This window comes from Belonocnema kinseyi, chromosome 8 (assembly GCF_010883055.1).
Source record: "Belonocnema kinseyi isolate 2016_QV_RU_SX_M_011 chromosome 8, B_treatae_v1, whole genome shotgun sequence".
In the NCBI taxonomy this organism is placed as follows: Eukaryota; Metazoa; Arthropoda; class Insecta; order Hymenoptera; family Cynipidae; genus Belonocnema; species Belonocnema kinseyi.
The window spans coordinates 30,636,201-30,658,860 of record NC_046664.1 but is presented as its reverse complement, the minus strand read 5'-3'; positions in this window follow the sequence as shown (position 1 = coordinate 30,658,860).

Below are 22,660 nucleotides of genomic sequence, written 5' to 3'. Positions count from 1 at the left end.
GTAATTTTAAGTTGCCAAAAATTTTTTGCTAGTTATTGCTAGTAGAATTAGGCAGGGCGAGAACTGCCTTTTCAAACTTCCCTGATTTTTCCTTTACTAATTTTTCATTTTCCTTGGTCGCTGATATTAAAAAACCAGCATTTTAATCGGGTAATACTTTTAACATAGAATCTTTTATATAAAGAATAAAAAAATGTTTTAGATACAAATTTAAAAATTTATAATTTATTACTTTATTTATTTTAAACAAATAAAATGTAATTTATACTTTAGAAAGATAAATTGTCAACAAAAAGTGTTATAGTTTATATTTCAATATAAAAAAAGATGAAATTTATACAAAAAAAAAACGATTTTTAAAACAAAAAAGATAAATTTTCAACAAATAAATACATTTCAGTTAAGAAAGAAATAGAAGTTTATATAAATTGTTGAATCTTCCAGCCAAAAAACGAACTTTCTCTACAAAAATTGGATTTTAAAATAAAAATATGACTTCAGCAAAAAATTAATTTTCCACGGAACTGATGCATTTTTGTACAACAAAAAATGAAATTCCAAACCAATAAAATTATTTTTTTTACAATTAAAGGAGAATTTTCAACTGAAAAAAGAATTTTCACCTAAGAAAAGATCTAAAAAACGATGGAAAAAAAGGAAGTTACATTTTGCAGTTAGAAAATTAAATTTTAACCAAAAAAAATGCTTTTTCAATAAAAAGTTACATTTTCAACGAAAGACATAAGTCTTTGACAAATAAAAATAAAATGTTGACAATGTAGTTTAACTTTTACTCAAGTATAGCAAAGAAGAAGAATTTTTAAGAAACAAGTTGCATTTTCATAAACAAATGAACATTTTTACTAAAACAGATGAATCTTTATGCCAGAAAAATAGAAAAATAGAATAGTTGAGTTTTCTGTTAAAAAACATTTCAGTTGTCTTTTCTCGAGCAAAATGTGCATTTTTTAACAAGAAATAAGTTTCTATGAAAAATTTCAATTTTTAACCCAAAAAGATAAAGCTTAACCAAAAACGATAACTTTTCAACCAAATCCTTGAATTCTCTACCAAATAGTTGCATTTTTATCCAAAAAGGTGAAATTTCTCTAAAAACGGATGATTTTTTATTAGAAAGAAAACTAATTTAAAAAATAGTTAAATTTTCATCCAAACAAGATTGCAGTTGATTCTTCAAGATCAAAGTATGAATTCTTTAACAAAAGATGAGTTTCTACGAAAAAATTGAATTCTTAATCCAAAAAGATGAATTTTTTCAACTAAAAAGGATGAATTTTTAACAAAATAGTTCAATTCCTTGCCACATAATTACATTTTTATTCAAGAAAGAGGAAATTTGTACTAAAACCCATGAATTTTCAATAAAAAACGAGTAATTTTTTTAAAATTTAAACTTTCAACCAGAAAAGATTTCAGTTTACTTTCCAACACCAAAATGTATATTTTAAATAAAAATAAAAATTTCTAGGAAATAGTTATTTTTCAAACCAACAGTAAAATTCTCAAACAAAAAATATGACTTTTCAAGAAAATAGTTTAATTTTCAACTAAACAGTAGAATTTTTACTCAAGCACGATGAAGTTTCTTTTAAAACAGATGAATTTTGAATTTAAAAAATATTAAAGAAATACTTGAATTTTCATCCAGAAAAGATTTCATTTATCTTTATGACACGAAAATATGAAATTAAAAAAAGTACATTTCCTACGAAATAGTTAGATTTCTAACAAAATTTTTTAATTTTCAACTGAAAATTTGCATTTTTTGTTCCAGAAAGATGGAATTTATTTTAAAATCGAGGAATTAAAAACAAATTTTACAACAGATAGTTCAATGCTGATCCAAAAAGATTCCAGTTCAATTTACAACGCCAAAATAAGAATTGTAAACAATAAGTTAATTTGATACTAAATAGTCCCATTTTTTTAACCAAAAATTATGACTTTTTAAGAAATTTGTCAAATTTTCAATAAAAAAGTTGTATTTTTGTCCAAGAAAAATTAAAATTCTACTATAACAGATGAGCTTTTTAAATCATAAATACAGATGTTCAAAAAAACAGAGACACCCAAAAAGATTTCAATTGACTTTTCAACCAAAAAAGACAAATTGTAGAAAAAATAGTTTTCATCCAAAAAAGATTTTAGTTAACTTATCAGCAGTTAAATTTGCAAGCAAAAGGAATAAAGTTTTAAGAAAATTTTTTTATTTTCAACCAAATAATACAATTTATAACTAAAAAGATAATATTCAGAAGCTGATGCGTAATTTAAGTACAGTTTCTTATTGATATAGGGTCATTACTGGAAAAAATATTCAAACCATTTTGTTTATTAAAAGACTGTTGTACTTTGTTCTTATGAGAGGCAACCTTGATAATTATATTTTGCATTCCTGAAAACTAATTCGATGGGTTTCAAATTTTTTATCAATCCTTTAACTTCTAGTCCAGAGAAAATGATCGAATTTCCTTCTGCTTCATTTGTAACAATTTTGTATTCTCGCATGATGAAGGCAGTTTATAAATTAAATAATGTAGAAATATTATTAAAATTGAAGGGCCTGGTATAATTTTGTGTAACGTAGTTCTTTATTATAGTGATTAAAAACAATCGTAGGATCTATTTTTAATGCCAGATATACTGCCTCTATTTCAAATTGCTCATTCTTGCAATACATTTTATGCTATTTTACACATTTTTATATTAAATATTACATTTTCTGTTTATTTCTACTGTATAAAATTGTATCCTGTTCTTCAATTAAAATTTGGTATCTATTAAATAACAAATAAATACATTTTCACCAAAAAAGGTTACCTTGTACGGTATGTAAAACTGTAAAATGTTTATTAAATAAAAAAAGTTGCATTAAAGTAATAAAAATATTTTATTGAAACAATTTTTAACGCAAACAATTATACTGAATATAAGTATAGAGATTTAAAAAAGTTATATTTTTAATTAAATAGAAGTCCACGGTAATTTTAGGTTTACCCTTTCAATAAATGAATAATTAAAAACTGCGGATCCATTTTTAATAAATTTCATTCACAGGTAGACAAAAATGGTGATATAATAATATTCAATGGACTTTAAAGAAGGTTGGATTAATCAATTATGACCACATTAAAAAAATCGATAAAAAGTATGTATCATTTTACTTATGTAATAAACTCTTTTATTATATAATATTATTTTTCAACTTTAGTATAAATTAATTATCTTAGTTATCAAATTATTTTCTTAAACTTTTATCAAATGATTTACGAAATTCTGATAAAAGTACATATGATTGTGACAAGCATGAGTCCATTTTTACAGTTTGAATCTGAATTTTGTTTAAAGAGCAAGACTTTTTAGAAGCGGAATTATTACTTTATTAATTTTCTGCGAAATTTAATGTCTAACATCTTAATCTTGAGATAGGTACAAATTACTACGTGCTACTGATCCCAGGCTGATCTTTGTGAGTGAAAACCAATAACTTATGTTGTTCGAATGATTTCTCCATTGAATAATTTTTAATTTATTACTACGAAGGTTAAAATATTATTCGAGAAAATTAAAACGCAAATCACAAATCTTCCTGTTTGAATAAAAATGGAATAAAATTGATAAGTCACTCCATCCAAAAGTGAATTCAAAGATGAAACAAATTGGGTATTTGTTTAATTTGACGACCTTTTCAAATTTGGTAGTAAATAGCCTAAAACCTTTTGGAAAAACTTTTATCTAGTTCGAAAGTTAAATATAAGTCGGGGGAGTACCAAAAAATTATTTTTTTTACATTTTAAGAAAAAAATTACCAAAATTCTTGTTTGTGCATTTATAAAATTATGCATTAAAATTACTTAAAAATGTGGACGTTTACTGATTTTTCAAAACTTAGAAAATTTGAGGGTAATTCTTAATTTAGTTTTTATCTCTATATTGGTATCTGTTTTCAAAAAGAAATTCCGTGACAGTGAGAAAATGTACAAAATATTTGATTTGGCGATTTCAAATTTCAAAACGAAGTTTTGTAAATAATATTATTAAACTTTTATGAAGAAGAAATTATTTATTGTATAAAAATATGAATCGATTAAGGATTTTATAACTGTTGTAGATTATTTATTTAAAAGCATTGTTTTAATCATTTTAATCATTGTTGGGTAAATTTTAATATTTAAATAATTATATGTTGAAAAAATTTGCTAATTTTGTCGACCAGATGACTAATTTTTCGAAATGAACTTCAAAGTGTCTTTTGCAAATATTTTCATGATCACATAAATAATCAACATATATCGTGAATAGAATTAATTATTGACGTAATTTTTCGAGATATTTAATTTGAAACACATTTTTTAATGATTTTTGGGTGAAATACCAAACAGTTTTTTTTCTCCAGACTGTTATTTTACCTTTGGGGTGCAAAGAAGATTTTCCAAAAAGCTTGAAACCATTTACTTTAAACTTTGGAAATAATCATCAAAGTTAAAAAAAATCCTAATTTGAAATATACAATAGGGTGGGCCGAAAAATCAACATTTTTGAATTTTGATTATGAATAGCAAAAATCTTTTTTTATATATCAAAATAAATCTTTATGGTGTTTTTCAAACTTCTAAAACGATATTTTCAGTTAGCAGAAGCTTTCTGAAGTTTGAAACTTTGAAAAGAGTGACTTTATCGATATATGATACATAATTGTTATTTGAAAATCGAATTATCAAAGATAATCGAAAATGGTATTAAGGTGTACATTTTTTATAATACCCTTTTTAGAGCTCTTTTAAGATCCAAAAATACACGTAAGTTTAGAAGGAAAAGAGTTGTTTTACATTTATTTACATTTTTAATTTTTTTTTTTCAGAGCTTCTAAACATCTTTTTAAACGATTCGAATTCTTCCTCAATTTATTAATTTAATCCTGCAAAATAAAAAACATTTCCTTAAAATCTTCCAAATTTATTTGCACCAATTATTTCGGAACTCTTATTAAATATTATCTTGAAATTCATTTTGCAAAATGAAAAGTCATTATTCATTTGTCTAGGAATCTTAAAAAAAGATTTGACGTTCTTTAAAGCTTTTCATAATAATAATTTTCATAATAATTTTACTTGTACATTAAATTTTTTCAAATAGAACAGTTTACATTGTAACGTTCAAAGTGTTGGTTTTTGTTTAATTTTGAATATTTGATTTATAATTACGGATTTTACATAAACAACCAAATGTTTCTAAAACTTTAAATTTTTGACTGAAAAAATATTTTAAATTCAATAAAAGCCTTTGATTATGAATATACTATATTGAAGTTATTTAAATTTTTTTTAAAGTTTATAAAGTTTCCATCAGTATAGATTCCGAATCGTTTTCTAAAATTCATTATTATTATTTTATGAATTCTTATTGTATACTTTAATTTTAAAAAAAACGCATACTAATTTTTAATTTTTCAAGTCTTTAAAACTGAATTTAAAATTCTTTAAATAAAATTGCACCCCTAAAAATTAAGTGGAAAATTTGTAAGTAAAAGATTTTCAAATTACATATTTTAAACTGAATGAACTAATTAAAAAAGAGAAAAACTAACTGGTTATTTAAAAAAACTATTGTAAAATTCCCAGTCAAAAAATAAATTCCCGGTCATTTTCCTGTATCAAAAAATTCCTGGTCATGTCCCGGTTCAGCGGCCACCTTGTCTTTCTTTCATTTTAGGCCTCAAAAAGTGTGCCAAAGCAGAATGCAATCTGATCAATCTTTCGAAAGTTATCGTACTTACACGATACAGACTACAGACTGCAGACAGACAGACTGACAGACGCCTTAGCAAAAATCGTTTTTTCTGACTCAGGGGGTCTCAAAACGTGGAGATTTGATGAAAACCAACAAAGTCAAATTATACATCAAACCAATACCTTCTCATTAGGATGTGAATGTAATAAATTTCCGTTCCATGCATTTGATAGCATTATTTTCCCTTCAGCACTCAATGAAGTAAATTTAGCTGACGATGAAGTAAAAATGCATAATTTGAGTCTTATCTCAAATAATAAGAAATAATAAAAAAAGATAAAAGACTTTAAATGAAAATATTTAATTTCTTCCGAGATAACAGTAAAACCAGTAGTTCTTTCTTCTTTTTAAAGAGACGACTTAGGGTCATCTAAAAAGCAGTCCGGATAGCACATCACCTGAATATTGAATAAAGTTGTTTTCTTACTTTATTCAAGAAAAAGCAGTATCTAGTAATGTCCTAATTCCCTCGTTTAAGTTGAAACAGATGTGACCTCAAAAAAGTCGCATTTTCTGCGCAAATTGAATAAGCAAGAGTTTTTTTTTCGTCATGAGAAATGTAGCACAATAGAACAATCTCACTATCATGCAATTATATTTTTCCCTGAATACTGCTGAATAATGTTCCGCTAACATTTATTGTTATCGCCAGATGTCAATGAAAATGACAGACCTGAAAAATTGAAGGAGAAGTTTTTAATGATTCACCTAGATTTTCAGATGAGAGGTAGTTACAAGGACTAATGAAAAAGATACATGTCAGTTCATGCAGTCTGACTTGTTCGCAAATTAGTGCAAGCAATTTTCAAGTTCGCCCAATAAAAACTAACGAATCTACTCTAGAACTGCACTAATTCCTTCGTAAATGGACCTTGACAGGTGCCCTATAATTGTGCTTATTCGCTTTTTTTTATTTAAGTATATTATTGTTAAAGTTGAAGAAATATAAATGAGATTATGATCAAATTTAAAATCCTTTTTAACGTTCTATAATCAAGTTAATGTGCAGAATTCCTGAAAATAAAACCTAGAATCCAACGAAAAAATTTGGTCAAACACCATAAAATTTTCCGATTGCCATTTGCAAAAAGATAAAAATTTTCCTAAAAAAGAAAAGAAAACAAACTATTTTTTTGGACAAAAACAAAAAAGAGCAAAGAAAAATGAGAAGGCAACCAACCAAATCCTTCTTTCCATCTTTTTGTACAAAATAATCGCCAAAGTTTCGGCATTCATACAGCACCCTTATCAAGGCCAGAAAAATTGGATCATGCAGGAACAGCAACGAAACCACGATGATGCTCTCTATTTTGTTTTTGTAAAAAAAAAAATTTTCTATTATTTTGTAGGAAAATTCTTATCTTTTTCAAATTGTAATATCATTTTACGGCGGTTGTCCAAATTTGGTCGTTGGATTCTTGGTTTTATTTTCAGGAATTCTGCAAATTATATTATTATCGAAGTAATAATTTTAATAATCTTTAGTGAGTATAAGTTTAGATTGCAATGTTTATACCATGAGAAAAAACACATTTTTATATTTTTAACTTAATGCTAGTTTTTCATCAACTAGCATCATCCATGGTATCTATAGCATCCTGGAAATACTTAAAAGGCTGCAAAAGTGGTTGAATTCTTTTTTACTTGGAAAAATCTAGAGAACTACTTGAATTTTGGTCATGACCATGGAATTCTTATTCCTTTGAAAAAATAATAATAGGGTTTAAACTGTTTCTCTACTATACAGAAAAAGAATAACTTTTTAATAATAGATTGTTCATCTTATCAAGGGGGAAATCACAAAGCTACAATCGAAAATATTTTTTATTCCTCTATTATCTCCGATTTTAGTCAATTTTAACAACAATTTCAATTAAAATTTTGAAATCTGATAATTTTTTGCTGCCAATATAGTAAGCCAAGGAAAACTCTGGAAATCAGGGAAGTCAGGAAAAAGTCATTTTTTAATTTTAATTTGGAATTGTTTTCTTGCGTGTATAATTAAATATTAATGGACAGGAAAAATGAAAAATTAGTCAAAATAAAGTTAGGGAATTTCGAAAATCAATTTTCGGGCTCTTGTTAGTACTTGATTTGACTTGTATTACTATTTCTCTTTTTCAATTGCTTCCTCCTAAAGATTCTGCTTTTTAATTCGTTGAAGATTCATATTTTTTCATAGAAAATTCAATTATTTGGATGAAGGTTGAAAATAATTAATTTTTTCAAAGTTCATTTTGTTGTTTAAAGTTTAATTACTCTTTTGAGCATTTGAATATTTTAAGATTCATTTTTGTTTTATTTAAAATTTTTTTTTTTTACGTAAAAATCTAACTGTTACGTTTTTTATTAAAAATTGATCTTTTTTAGTTAACAATACATTTTTATATTTTCGACTAAAAATTTATTAACAATTCACTAAAAATTTAATGGGTTGAAAGTTGAACTACTTTGCTAAACATTCTTTTTTTGTTGTTAAAAATTAATCCTTTAAATTGAAAACTCAGGTCTTTAGTGAAAATTATTTTTTTTTTATTGACCATTTATATTTTTTGACTAAAAGTTGGTTGAAAAATTTTTCGGTAATAAAAGTTTTAAAAATCTACAATTTTGTACCAATTTTAGACCTCCTTTGGAATATAATAATTTTGTTCTAAAAATACCAATTTACGGTGTTAAACGATATCATACAAATTGTTTTATAAAATTGTGAATCTTCTTTAAAATATAATTTTTGTATTAAAACAATTTAATGTCTACCGAAAGACACGAAAATAATTTAAAATTGCCAAAAAAATTGTAAATCTTGGTCGAATTATAATTATTTATATATCTTTGTAAAGCTTCCTTAAAATCTAATTATTTTTTAATGAAAAATTCCAGTCATAGCAAGAACAACTATCTGAATTCGAATTTAAGATTGTAGTTTTTATTATTCTACAATCTAAACAAAAATAGTTGGATTTAATTCTAATGAATTTTGTTTTGAAATAATAATTTCAGGTGTAAACCGTTAAAGTGACCTTATATTGCTATAAAAATGGTGAATCTTTAGAATCTAATGATTTTTGCTTAAAAGTACAAATTTCCGATGAAAAGCAATAACATAATCTAAATTTTCTAAACTTTATCATATTATACTGAAAGTCTTCTTTAAAAATAATAATTTTCAGCGGAAAGCATTATGAAACATTTTTAGAAAATAACCTGTCCCTTGTCGTACATTTACTTAAATTTTCTATAAAACTGTGACTACACTTATTATTTTAATTTTTTTTCTAATCGCGAAAAAGATGTTTTCAATTCCCAACCTAGAGAGCCTGTCAGAAGAAAAATGCAAATCTTCTATAATTAAACATAAGAAGTGCGGTGATTTACCAAAGTATGTAATTACTTAATTGCTCTCGACGCTGCAGGCCGAGGCCAGTTAGCCAATTACCCTAATTTCTTAATTATTGCGACCATCATTTACTTGCTCCAAATATCTATCTCTAATTTATACTTTTATTTTAAACGATCTTAATAAAACTAAAAATTGTGATTAACTTGAGAGAAATCTTCTTTGAATATGATTTTTTCAATTAACAGATTATAAGGAAATTGTTCTATCTTTTTAATTTTTCTTTTAACTATGCAAAGAAAGATTAATTTAAATATTATACAAAATACTGCACATTTGAAGTAAAATCCTTCCTGGTTAAAAATTCAACTTAAGTCTAATTTTTTGTTTTAAAATTCGTACTTTTTTGTAGATTTTTTTTTTAAATTCTATTGTTTGTTTAATAATTAATCTCATTCGGTTAAGAATGAGATTTTTTGTAAAAAATTCAACTGTTTTGTAAAAAAGTCGTATGTTCGGCTCGAAAATTCATTAATCTAGTAGGAAATTCCACTATTTGGTCAAAACTTAAACTACTTTGTCGAAAATTAATTTTGTTAGTTGAGAATTCATCAGTCGAGTTTAACTTTTGGTTTAAAATCAATGTATAAAAATAAAAATGTAACTGTTTCATTTTTTGTTGAAAAATTATAATTTTTAGTAGAAAATTCATGTATTATGTTAACAATTCGTCCTTTTTTTATAAAAAATGTATACTTTTATTTGAAAATGTAACTAAATTGTTAAAGATTTATGTATTTTGATGAAAAGCTGTTTGGTTGAAAAATAATCTATTTTAGTTAAGGACGAAAGGCTTTTGTAGAAAAACCGTCTGTATTTGTTAAATTCAACTGTTTTTTATTATAAAATAAAATATTTTTTTGTCTTAAATATGAACTACCACATTATTTGTTTAACGAAAAATATAATAGTTTATAACTAAACTAAAAAATATTTTTACTTTTGAATAAAAAAAGAATTTAATTTATCTGAAAAGATGAAATTTCAACAAAATAGTAGTTGAATTTTCAGACAAAAAATATTTTTATTTTAAACGGAAATAATTTAAGAATATAATTCTATAAAATATTCGGAAATCTTACAATGTTTTAAATATTTTTTTTAATCTCTGCAAAATGAAAAAATTCTTAAATATATTTTTGACTCGAATTGCTCCTAAAATTGTTAAAAAAAAATTTTTATTTATTTACAATTTATAAACAAATATTGAGACATTTTTTATTTCCTTGAAGCCATTAAAAATTCTTAAAAAGTTTCGAAATTTTTTGATCGACATTTTCAAAAATTTACATACCGAATTTGATAACATTTTCCGAAATTTAAGGAAATCATTTTAAATCTTTTTAAATGTCTTCTTTAAATTAATTCTTCACAAAAAAATAACTAATATTTCACCTAGAATAAGGAGTAAAAAATATCAAACTGCAAATATGAGTGATGCAATTGGTTCATAAATAATTCAAGCAAGAAGATATGTGAAAATTCCTTAAGTATACTTTTTTATGTTGGTTGGCTTTGTTTACAAAATACATTAGAGTCTGCATATATTTAGTTTAAAAATACTTTTTATCTTTTAATTTATTTACGTTTATGCATTGCTCATAATTATTCAAATTAGTCAGAGGAGCTCAAAAGTTTTCAAATGTTGTTCACAGAAAAATATTATGATTATTCGGCCTTGAATGACTGAAGTTTACTCTAAATTAAATAGTTGTTAAAACCTTCACAAATTAAATATTTATTTTAACATATTTTTAGTATTTTATATATATTCAAAACTTACTAATTATTATAATTCAGTAGACAACCAATTCTATTTTATTCAATAATTAAATATTATAATATATAATTATATATATATTTTTTATACGTATTATAATTATTTATTAATTATATTTATTAACTTTTATTTAATTTTAAAAATATTCAAAGTATTCTAGTTCTGTATACCATTTAGCAGAAAATCATTAAAATAATTTAAAAAATTGAAATTGACAATGATTTATGAAATATTTTTAAAAACATGAAAAGTTAATAAATGTAAGAAGAAGTGTTTTTAAGGGTACATCCGACTAAGAAATCATTTCGGAAAATTTTTTCAAAAGAACGATTTTTTACGAAAATAATCGAATTTTTAAGCCAGAAAGACTAATTTTTTGGAAGGCAGTTGAATTTCCAAATGATGAATCCTCAAAATAAAATCTAATTCTTTGCATGTAAAAAAACGAATTTTAGACAAAATGGAGTCATTTGTAAGCAACTTGAATTTTCAACAAACCAGTTAGTTTTGTAACGCATAGAATTCCTGAAGATAACGTTAAATGAGAGATCAAATTTTATTTTAATCGAATTTAAATTTTTGAAATTTCATTTTGTAACTTTTTACATATTTTTTAAATTTCTACCAAGAAAAATAAATTTTCAAACTAAAAAAGCGAATTTAAAAAAACATAATTGTTTAAAAAAATAGTTGATTTTTTAATTAAGAAATATCAAATTTCAACAAAAAATGGAAAGGCTAAACTTTTAGTAAAAAAACTTATTTTTTAAGCACAACAAACAAAATTAATTAAAATAGTGAAATCTTCAATCAAAGAGATGAAATTTCAATTAAAATGAGGAATTTTTCAACAAAAAACATGAATTTTCAACAAATAAAGAATTTTCAGTAAGAAAAAAAATTTTAATTGATGAACTGTACAGAAAAAAGACGAATTTTTAAACAAATAGTTAAATTATAAAACAGAGCAAATAGTTCCACTTTCAACCAAAAAGATGATGCTTCATCTAAAATTATGAATCTTTGACAAAAAAAAATTGATTTTTTAATAAGCTGGATACATCTTCATTTAAGATTTTTATTTGAAGGTTTTGTTCACAGTTGAATTCTACCAAAAACAAATATTTTAAAGAAAATTGTTGAATTCTCGACCAAAGAAGATTAATTTTCAACCTAACAGTTGCATTTTTATCCAAAAGATTAAACTTCTATTCAAAAGACATTTTCGAAAAAACTTTTATTTTTTAATTTCAATAGAAATTTAATATAAAATATCGTTTACGTATCGCATAAAAATTTTCTATATTTTAAAAATGTACGTGTTCAATTGATAATTCAAAAGTTGTTTAATTTCCGACGCACTTTCTGAGCACTAAAAACCGTATCCATTTACAAATTTTTAAATGAGAATAAAAATTTTATATGAAAATTCTCGAATTAAACCCTACGAGATTTAACAATTTTCAGTAAAAAATTGAACAAACATAATTATATAAATAAATTATCATTTTTTATAACTGTCTTCTCATATGACCTATAGCAATGGTAGATGGTGTCGGGTTTTTCTGAAATTTGCCACTTTTTCTACTTTTCACTTAGTAAGCTTATAAAAATTAATGAAAGATAACAAACGAAACTGTTTAAATAATCCTCATTGTTTATAAATATTTTCTCTTAAATCATTGCTATAAAGTTGCAGTTTTGATGAAATATTCAATTTTTTGTCATGTTTGCCTGTTTATGAAATATCCCCAATTTTGTCCATTTTTCATTTAGATCAAGGTAACAATTCATGAAATATAACAAATACAATTGTGTAAACAAATGATTATGGTTTACAACTTATGACTATCTTCTCCTATATATAGCAATAGTAGATATAGTTGCAGGTTTTTCTGAAATTTTCCACTTTTTGTTAACTTTTTATATAGTAAAGTAATAATTAATGTAAGTTTACAGGAATACATGTTTAAACAATTTATTAATGTTTATAACTATCATCTCTCAGACAATTGCTAGAAAGTTGCGGTTTTTTTTTTAATTTTTTATTTTGCTTTGGATTTTTAGTTGTGAACGAATAATAAATAAATTATACACGTGAAGTTCTGAACGTTCAAATGAACGAAATATATTTGCCCAATTCTATTTTATCCAGAAATATTGTGTCTACTTACAAATAAAAATTGTCTTTATTTGTTTCATTTATAATGTAACGTGATGAATCAATATTTTTGCACTGCCCGTAGTTTAGAAAGAAATTAATAAAAAATGTTTATTTGTGCGTTAACAACTTCAAGCACATAAATAAATTATATAAAAAAAAATTATTTTCAAAAACAATACTTTTCTTTTCGTGAATAAATTTTTCTGAAATCCAACAAATTATTTATTTTATTTATTTATTATTTATTTCCAGCTGAAAAGTCAAAGAAAAGCTGAAAATTTCAGAAACCCCCATTTCTTTCTAGCAATTGCTCTAAGAGAAGAGAGTTATAAACCATAATAAATTGTTTAAACTATTATGTTTGTTAATCTGCATTAATTATTATATCACTAAGTAAAGAATAGACAAAAAGTTTTAAAAAATTCTAAAAAAAAAAGACGAAATTATCTAGTATTACTATAGGAATATATAACCTGAATAAATTATTACCTCACTATAATTGAAAAATGGATCAAAAGCAACAAATTTAAAAAAAAAACAAATTTCTAGCATTATTCTAAGTTTTCTAAGAAAATATCGTTATAAACAATAATAAATGGTTTAAGAAATAATTTTTGTTAAGCTTAATTCTAAATTCCAACTAAAAAGTCGATTTTTTTTACAAAATTTGGGGAAATCCGCGATATTCTAACTCTATTTAAAGACAAATTTGCATTGAAAAATTGAAGTTCTTTTAACTGAACATTTCTTAAATTAGATGTTAAATTATTTTCATTTTAAATATTTCAAACATCCTTGATGTTTGAAGAGTTATTATTCGTAGATGAAATTTGAGCAATTTGTATAGATATTTAGAGGATTTTAAAAGATTCAAAATTAATTTAAAACTTGAATTGATAGCCTAACTTACAACAAAATGTAGTTTTTTGCAGATTTCAAACAAAAAAATCTAGAAACTTTTCAAGGATTTTGAAAGGCTTTAAAAAAATAAAAAAATTTTCTTAGGATTCCTAGGAAAATTGAAAATGATTTTTCATTTCAAAAAATTATTTTAAGAAAATATTTAAAAAGGTTTTAGAAGATTGACAAAGTTGTCAGAAAAAATTAGGAAGATTTTGAGGAAATTTTCAAAAATTTGCATGATAATTTTAAATCTTTTCAAAACTTCTAAATATGTCCTAAAATTACTCAATTTTTTCTACAAATAATGAATGTTCAATTGTTATTTAGACATGAAAATTAAACAATTTTACTTATAAATTAAACATTTTTCGTTAAAATCTAAAAACTCTTAAATTTTGAACGAATTTAAAATCGTCTTTTCAAATCAATTATTGTTCTATTTTTGACACTTAACGTACGGATCCATTCAAAAAATAATTTATTTGTATTTACATTTGATAAAAGAAAAATGTTTTCCTCAAAATTTTTTAACTTCAATCGGTTTTAATTTGTAATTGGTCAAATCTTGAAGACAGCATTTTAAAATGCTTTGAATTAAAAACATAAGCTTAAAAATAAAAATCTAAAATTGAAAATGTTGTAAGTAAAGGATTTTCGAATTACTCATTGTAAATTGAATAATAGCATAATTAAATAAGAAAATTCAACTAATTATTTTTAAAATTGTTGAAATCATACTTGGACAAATTTTTCTACTACAAATTTGTAAAATTCTCGGTCAACAAATAAATTCACTTTCATTTCCCCGTTTTAAAAAAGTTCCCGGTCATTTCCGGGTCCAGCGGTCAACCTGAAATTACTCACGGTGATTTTAACCAGAACTTGGAACCAGGTAAGTCTTAAGGTGATTGCAGATTCTGGTTGAAAACATCTCAAGTAATTTAAATTTTAAACTGTCAATTTAGGAATGTCCGAATTTACTCCATACGTCAGAAATTACCCCGTTTGACGGTAGTTTTTACTTGCTATACTTTATGGGGCTAGCGGAAACTCTAAATACCTTTTGTTTTGCAACAGAAAAAGGCAATGTTTTATGGATTCGAACAAATTGAAACCAATTCTTCAACGATTCTAGCAAGATTCGATCGCGAATCGGAAATACTTGGAAATCAGTACCCTGCGAACCGGATGAGAAAGGAAAGGAAAGGAGCGCAGGAAAATGCACATTTGGGTTTTACGAGTGCATTTGGTTTCACCATGCGAAGGAATATCTCGAACCTCGGCCTTGAATAAGAATCGAAACCCCGGGAGGTGGGTGTAGTTGTAGTACGGACCCAAACAAAAGAATGCACCGTACGGTACCGGTCGGTGGTCTGTGTAGCCGAGTGGTCACAAGGACCTATCCAGACTCCGGGGCAGAGTCCTTATTCCTCTTATTCTCATAAAGGACAACTAGCGAACGGCTCTGGCATCTCAAGTTCTCGAGTGTACCGGCTCGAAGATATTGAATCGTAAGCGCTGAAAAATGCGGACTTTGGCGGGGGAGGGGGGCGGTAGAAGGGATGCCAAACTATGCCAGAACACGAACCTTTTGATATTCTCAAACCCAGCTTAAACCGCCCAGTTCAAATGAATGATGAATGAAGAATGAAAAGGAAAGTAAATTATTATACTAAAGCCTCAGGTCATAATTCAGTTTTAAAATTAGGAGTGCACTAAATATATACAAAGTTGCACAATTCTAATTCACTCGTAAATGATAAGAAGGTGAATATAAATAATAATCGTAACTTAAAATAAATATTAGAATAGCTAAATTGGCTTTCGCGCAATTTTGATATAATTTTTATTTTTGTTTCAATCAGTTTGCAGTGATATGGAAGTTTTATTAAAATTTAAGGGTTCATTTCAAAATTCAATTCAATTCTAAATCTTCCGACTCGGATAAATTTCAAATTTGAATCATCAAATTTACAGAATTTTCAATCGTAAAACTTAAATTTTGCATTAAAAATTATTGAAAATTAAAAAGAGTTCAATTGTCTAAATTCACAATTTACGGTTTTGCCATTTTTAAAAGTTAAAATGGAAAATGCTTTAATTTTGAATATATGGAATTGCAAATTATTCAATTTTACAGATTTATATTTTGGTGGTTTGTAATTAGCCATGTTTTTACTGAAATACTTCAATTTTAAAGATTTACAACTGAAAATTCTTTAATTTTGAAGAGTTTTAAATAAAAATCAATGAACTTTAAAATTTTTGAAAAATAAAAGACAAGCTGCAACTCTAAATATTCAAAATTGAAGAAATTTTGAATTTACAGCATTAAAAATACAGAATTTTGAAAATTTCTACATCATTTTTTACTATGAAATTTCAAAATCAAAATCTCTTTGATTTTAAAGATCTACAATTCAAAATTCTACGATTTTCAAGAGTTACAATTAAAAACTTTTCAATTTTAAATATGAAAAATTTTTTTTAACTTTTCATGATTTTGAAGACCAAAATCAAGAGTTTTTAATTCAAAATCTTCCTGATTGCATAAATTTCAATTTTAAAGATTTAAAATTCAAATTTATGAAATTTTTAAGATTATGTATTGAAAACTCTTCTCAAGTTTAAGGATGCAAAAATTTACAAATTTTTATGAATTTAATGATCAAAAGTTAAGTTTTAAATTCTTAATCTTCCAAATATAAGAAATTTCGCTTGAAAATCATAAAAAAGACAGAATTTGTAATTATGAATTAAACTTTAAAATTGTAGATTTGTCAATTGTAAATTTTTAATATTCTAAACTGTACACGTTTTATGGTTTACAATTCAAAGTTCTGAAATTCTTGTGAGTTACAATGGAAAATGCTTTAATTTATAAAATGTCTAAATAGAAATTATGAAATTTTTTTAAATCAGAAGACAAATGTCTTGCAAATTGAAGAAATCTCGAATCTACGACATCAAAACAACAACATTTTGAATTGTAAAGATCTATGATTTAAAATTTCAAAAAAAATTCAAATTTCAAATATATTTTTCAAAATAAATTTCAAATTCGAATCATAAAATTTACAGAAATATGAACTGTGAAACTTAAAACTTGCATAATTGTTAATTAAAAATATTAAAAACAAAAAACCGTCCCCTTTTAAATATTTACAAATCAAAGTTTTGTAATTTTGAAGAGTTACAATTGAAAATTCTTGAATTTTGAAGAAATAGAATTTCAAAATATTCAATTCACATGATTTATATTTCTTTCGTTGAACAAACATTTGCTTTAATACAAATTAAACTATTCAATTGTTGGTTGAAAAATTATATTTTTAGATGAAAATTCGTCTTTTTTATAGAAATTAATCTTGTCGGTTGAAAATTAATGATTTTGATTCACAGTTAATAATTCATTTAAAAATATTAATTATTTTAGTTAAACATTCATAATCTCAATTCAAAATTCATCTTTTTAGTTTAAAATCCATGTTTTTAATTTAAAATTGATCAGTTCCAATTGAAGATACATAATTTTAGTTAAAAATTCATCACTTTGTTGGAAAATGTAACTATTTTTTGAATTTTTTTCTTGGTTAAAATTATTTTTTCTTTTTAATCTGAAAATTTAATTATTCTTTTTTAATTTTTCATCATTCTAGTTGGAAATTTATCTCTTCGGTTAAACATTAATTTTAATAACTGAAAATTTAACTATTTAATTTTTGTTTAAAAAACTTTTTTTTTAATTGAAAATTCGTCTTTTTGGTAGAAGTTGATTTTTTGGCGTTTTAATACAACTGCTCCAATTGAAGATTAATTCATTCATTTTGTTAACATTTTTTTGCGGAATATAATTTCTTTTAAGCAAAAATTAACTTTTTATATTTCCTAACCGGAAAACCTTAACTTTTGTATTTCAAATGTTGAACACCTTTGTCGCATTGGTTATTATTATTATTAGATTATTGAATATATTATTTAGATAAAATAAATTTTATTTAAATTTTAAAACATTTTAATATTTAACGAAATAGTGACATTGTGAATCAGAAAGATGATGAATGTTTAGTAAAAAAAAATTATGAATTTTTAAGAAAATAATTGAATCCTCGACCAAAAAGATTAAATTTCAATCAGTTGTATTTTTAACCGGGAAATACAAATTTTGAAAAAAATAGTGGAATCCTCAACAAAACCAGATTAATTCTCGAACCAAAAAGACGAAATTTGCAGCCAAATAGTAAAAAGAAGATTTTTCAGTGATGACAGAAAACAAATTCACCCAAGTTGTTATTTTTGGGGGATAAATAGTTTAAAAGACAAAATAAAAATTTCGAATAAACATTTCTTGTTTAAGTTTGTTTCTCAATTTCTTTTTGGAGTTAAATGAATATATCATTTTCCTAATATTTTTGAGAAAAATCAAAAATTTTTTTGAAGTTTTCAAATATGTCGAAAAAGTCTAATTTTTTATTTTTCACTTTAACTGAATCGAACTATTCCTTAGGAACTTGAAAAATCTTTCAAAATTACACAAAGTGCCCTTAAATCTTTCAGATATTTTCGAAATTTGTCGAAATATTTTGAAATGTTTCAAAACTTTTTCGAATTGTCTTCTTCCCAGGAGTCTCAAGAAAGTTTGTTATTTTCTTGAGACCTTTCAAACTTCTTAAAAAGCTTTGAAATTTTTTTGCGAAATCTTTGAAAATTTACATTTTGTTTAAAATTTTTGGAAATCTTTTCAAACTTAAAATCAGTTTGCAATCATTTTTTAAAATATAAAGACTCCTAAAGATCCTTTAAAATTCTTAAAATTCTTCCAAAATTTTTCTTACAATTCTGAAAAATTAAAACATTTGCCTTCAAATCTTTTTTCTTATTATCGTGAAGCTTTTTAAATTCTTTTTAAATTTTTTAATAAAATCTTTGAATCTTGCTAATTGAAACATTTTGTTTGAAATTCTTTCTCATTCTTTTTCGAAATTTTAGAAAATAATTAAAAATCTTTCGAAATATTTGCCAATTTTATCTTAAAACTAAAAAGAAAAAAAAACAATAATAAAAAATTGGCTTAATTTCTCCCAGGAATTTAAAGATTTTTAAATTTTAACTATTTCCAAAATCTTTAAGCCGTCTAAATACCATTTTAAATTATTCGAATTTTTCCAAAAATTTTCTTAAAGTTCTGTGAAATCACAAAAGTTGTTTAACATCTTGCAGAATCTGTTATGACGATTTTAGAAATCTTTTAAAATCTGTGGTGTTCTTTCAAAATATTCTATTGAAATTAATTTTTCAAAATAAAAAATTAGTTTTAATTTCCCCATGAATTCTAAGATAATTTTTTTATGATCGTGAATAATTTCAAAATTTTGATTTCCAAATATTAAAAAATGTACATTTTCGAACATTTTTTAAAAATATTTTCAAGTCTGAAATTAGTTTGATAACTTTTAAAAACTTCTAAATGCCTTTGACTTACTTGATTTTTTAAATGAATCTTCGTAATCTTGCTAGTTAAAGATTCAGCTTGAAAAAAAAACCATTCTTTTTAGAAATTTTAAAAAATAATTTAAAATCGTTTGAAATCTGACAATTTGCTCGTTAAATTTATTTTCAAAAAGAAAAATCAGTTTCCATTTTTCCAGGAATTTTAGGAATTTTTGTTGTTGCCTGAAACTCATTAAAATTCTTAAAAAGCTTCTTTATTTTTGAAATGTTAAAAAATCTAATAATCGCTTTTTTTAAGCGGCAAAAAAATGGAAACTGTTTCAAGTCACAAACACGGGTTACCCAAAAACAATAGTTTCAAATTGAATCGAGTAATTTCGAGAATCAATCGAAAATGGCACCATAAAATTGTTAATAATTGGATATATAAATGACCACAACTTCCTTGCACCTCAATAAAATGTATTAATATTATGGGTCAATCGATTTGTTTTATTCCAGGAAACTATTATCGAATAGAACGTTTATACTACTTAATTAATGTACTAATTAATGTACAGTCTATAACATTATACAAATTACTTGTGAACATTCCTGTTTTATAAGTTTGGCTCTTAATTCCCGAAAACGAATTTTCAAAGTTAAAAACGGAATTAAAGACTTTCAAAGATGGAATAACTAAAAAAAATTATTTAGTGCAACAAATTCTAGAAGAATTTGTAGGAGATGATTCCTTTCAAAAAAGAAACTTTCCCAAACGTGACTAGCTGAAAGCCCTTTCTGTATAATTTTGTATACAAGAGGATTTTTCGACCTTGAAAATTCTTTTTATCTCGAAAAATTTCATTCCATCTATATGCATATAATATGATATAAAACTGTAACACAAAACAATTATTAAATCATCGTGCAATAATAATTGTAATACGATAGCACCAATTCCAATACAATAAATAAGATCAAATGCAAAGTTCACTCTGCTCCTTAAGAATTTAGATTGTAGGCGGTACAATATATCTTTCCCTCCATAGTCCCTGCTACAATAAAATTCCACATGCCTCTTCCTGTAGATTTATATCCTTGTCAGTGTGAATACCCTTCCAAAGGATAGGATCTTAACCTTAAACCTAACCCCACAAAACCCTCCCCTAAATAAAACAAAAATAATAAATACCTTTGTTGATGAATGAAGTGGTAAATACTAAATATCCAAAAATGAGGGCCCAATTAAGGGGCTTTATCACACACTGTATCCACTAACCAACCACAATTGACACCGCAAATCGTATAACAATATCACTGCACACGTTCTTCCGCGATAGAAATTCGAAAGGATAACAACATAGCTTCACAGAAATTCACGTCTTCGCCTGAGTTCCATGACTGACGGATGCACTCTGGGCCCAATTGAGGAAAAAGTACATGAAACTAGACTAGGAAATGTCAAACGGTCCCACAATCGCGTGGTCTCTGACCTTGTGTGAGCGCGCGCTCTGTAACTGTGGAAAAAATCAAAATGACTTTGAAACGGCTAGCAAGCGTGGTACACGCCAACCGATGAAGTGTGCCGTTTGACCTGCCTACGATTTGGCCAATCGCATCGCGAGTATTTCTACGCAAGGTACGCTCTGGTAAGGTTAGGTCGGGGAAAAAGGCCGGGCCCCAACCGGAGTCTCGTGGAGGCATTGTGTACAGGAAGTTTGTGTACATAATCTGGCATCAGGCCCAAGTCGGTGGCGCAATCTGTTGGGACAGGGCCCAATTTTGTGCATTTAAAGTGTTAGCAACGTCCGTTCCTAACTTTAACTTTATAATCTGCTGAGTGGTAAGAACCTAATCGAATCTGTAGATGGAAAAGCAGAGTTCTGTTATCTGTTTTAGCAGTCCTTGATTAAGAAATTACTTATTTTGGTTTGTTGATTATGTAACATTTGTAATTTATGAATTTTCTGCACCATGAACTTTATGTATCAACATTTCCAAATAAATCATTTTACTAATCGTAAAATTTATTTCTAAATCTTTCGAAACATTATTAAAAGAAGAGAATATTTAAATATTGCAAATGATTATTTATTATGTCATATTTTAAGACTTATATTTTTAAAGAGATAAGAAAAATTAAATTATTAAAATAAATGATTAATTATTATAAATCGAAAAAAAATTATAAGCTTTTTAATAATCATGAAAGATTTGAGAAGATTAAATTTTGTTCGAAATTTCTGAAAAAATTTGTAATGATTTAGGTTTTCTTTTAAAAGAATAATTAAAAACATTTTAGGTACACTGAATTTTGCAGGGTGTCAAGAGAATGAAACAAACGTTCTTATGATTTATAGGAAAATTTTAAATGATTACTTTAGAATGAATTCTCAGAGAAAATTTCATAAGATTTCAAACAATTTTTAACTATTACGTACATTTGTTTTAAATAGTGCAAAATATTTTGGAGCAAAATTTAGATTTGTAAATAATTAAAACTTTTAAGATTTTTTAAGAATTCTGTAAGGTTTAACGAAAATGAAAAAATGTAAGTTCCTAGGAACAATTTAAATAATTTTTTATTTTCAAAAATTAATTTAAAGAGAATATATCAAAAGATTTCATAAATTGCCAAAGAAGAATCTGAAAGATTTTGAGGCAATTTTGAGGGCAATTTTTTAATTTTGCAGGATTAAAAAAAATAGAAAAAATAGAAATAATATTTAATGGTTAGAAGGTTCAGAAGGTTTAAAAAGATTAAAAAAAGAATTTTTCTTAATATTCCTATGAAAATTTTAAACAATTTTGTTTCTTTGAAAAAATAACTTAAAGATGAAAATAAGAAAGTTTTTAAACATATCAAATGATTCCATAGAAGTTTGAAAAAGACCGTAGAAGGTTTTAAACCAAAATTTTTGGATTTGGTAACATTAAGAAATTTGTAAAAATCGAGTAGATTTAACTTTAGAAGCTTTAAAAAAATTTCGGAAGAATTCAAGGGAATAAACAAATTTTCTTTAAATTCCTGGGGAAATTTAGAAGATTGTAAAGCAATTTTTCACATTTTGAATAATTTTTTTAATTTTCACGAAAAATTCGATCCAGTGAAAAATATTTGTGGGATTTTTACATGTTTTGAATAGTTTAAATATATTTAAGCACGTGG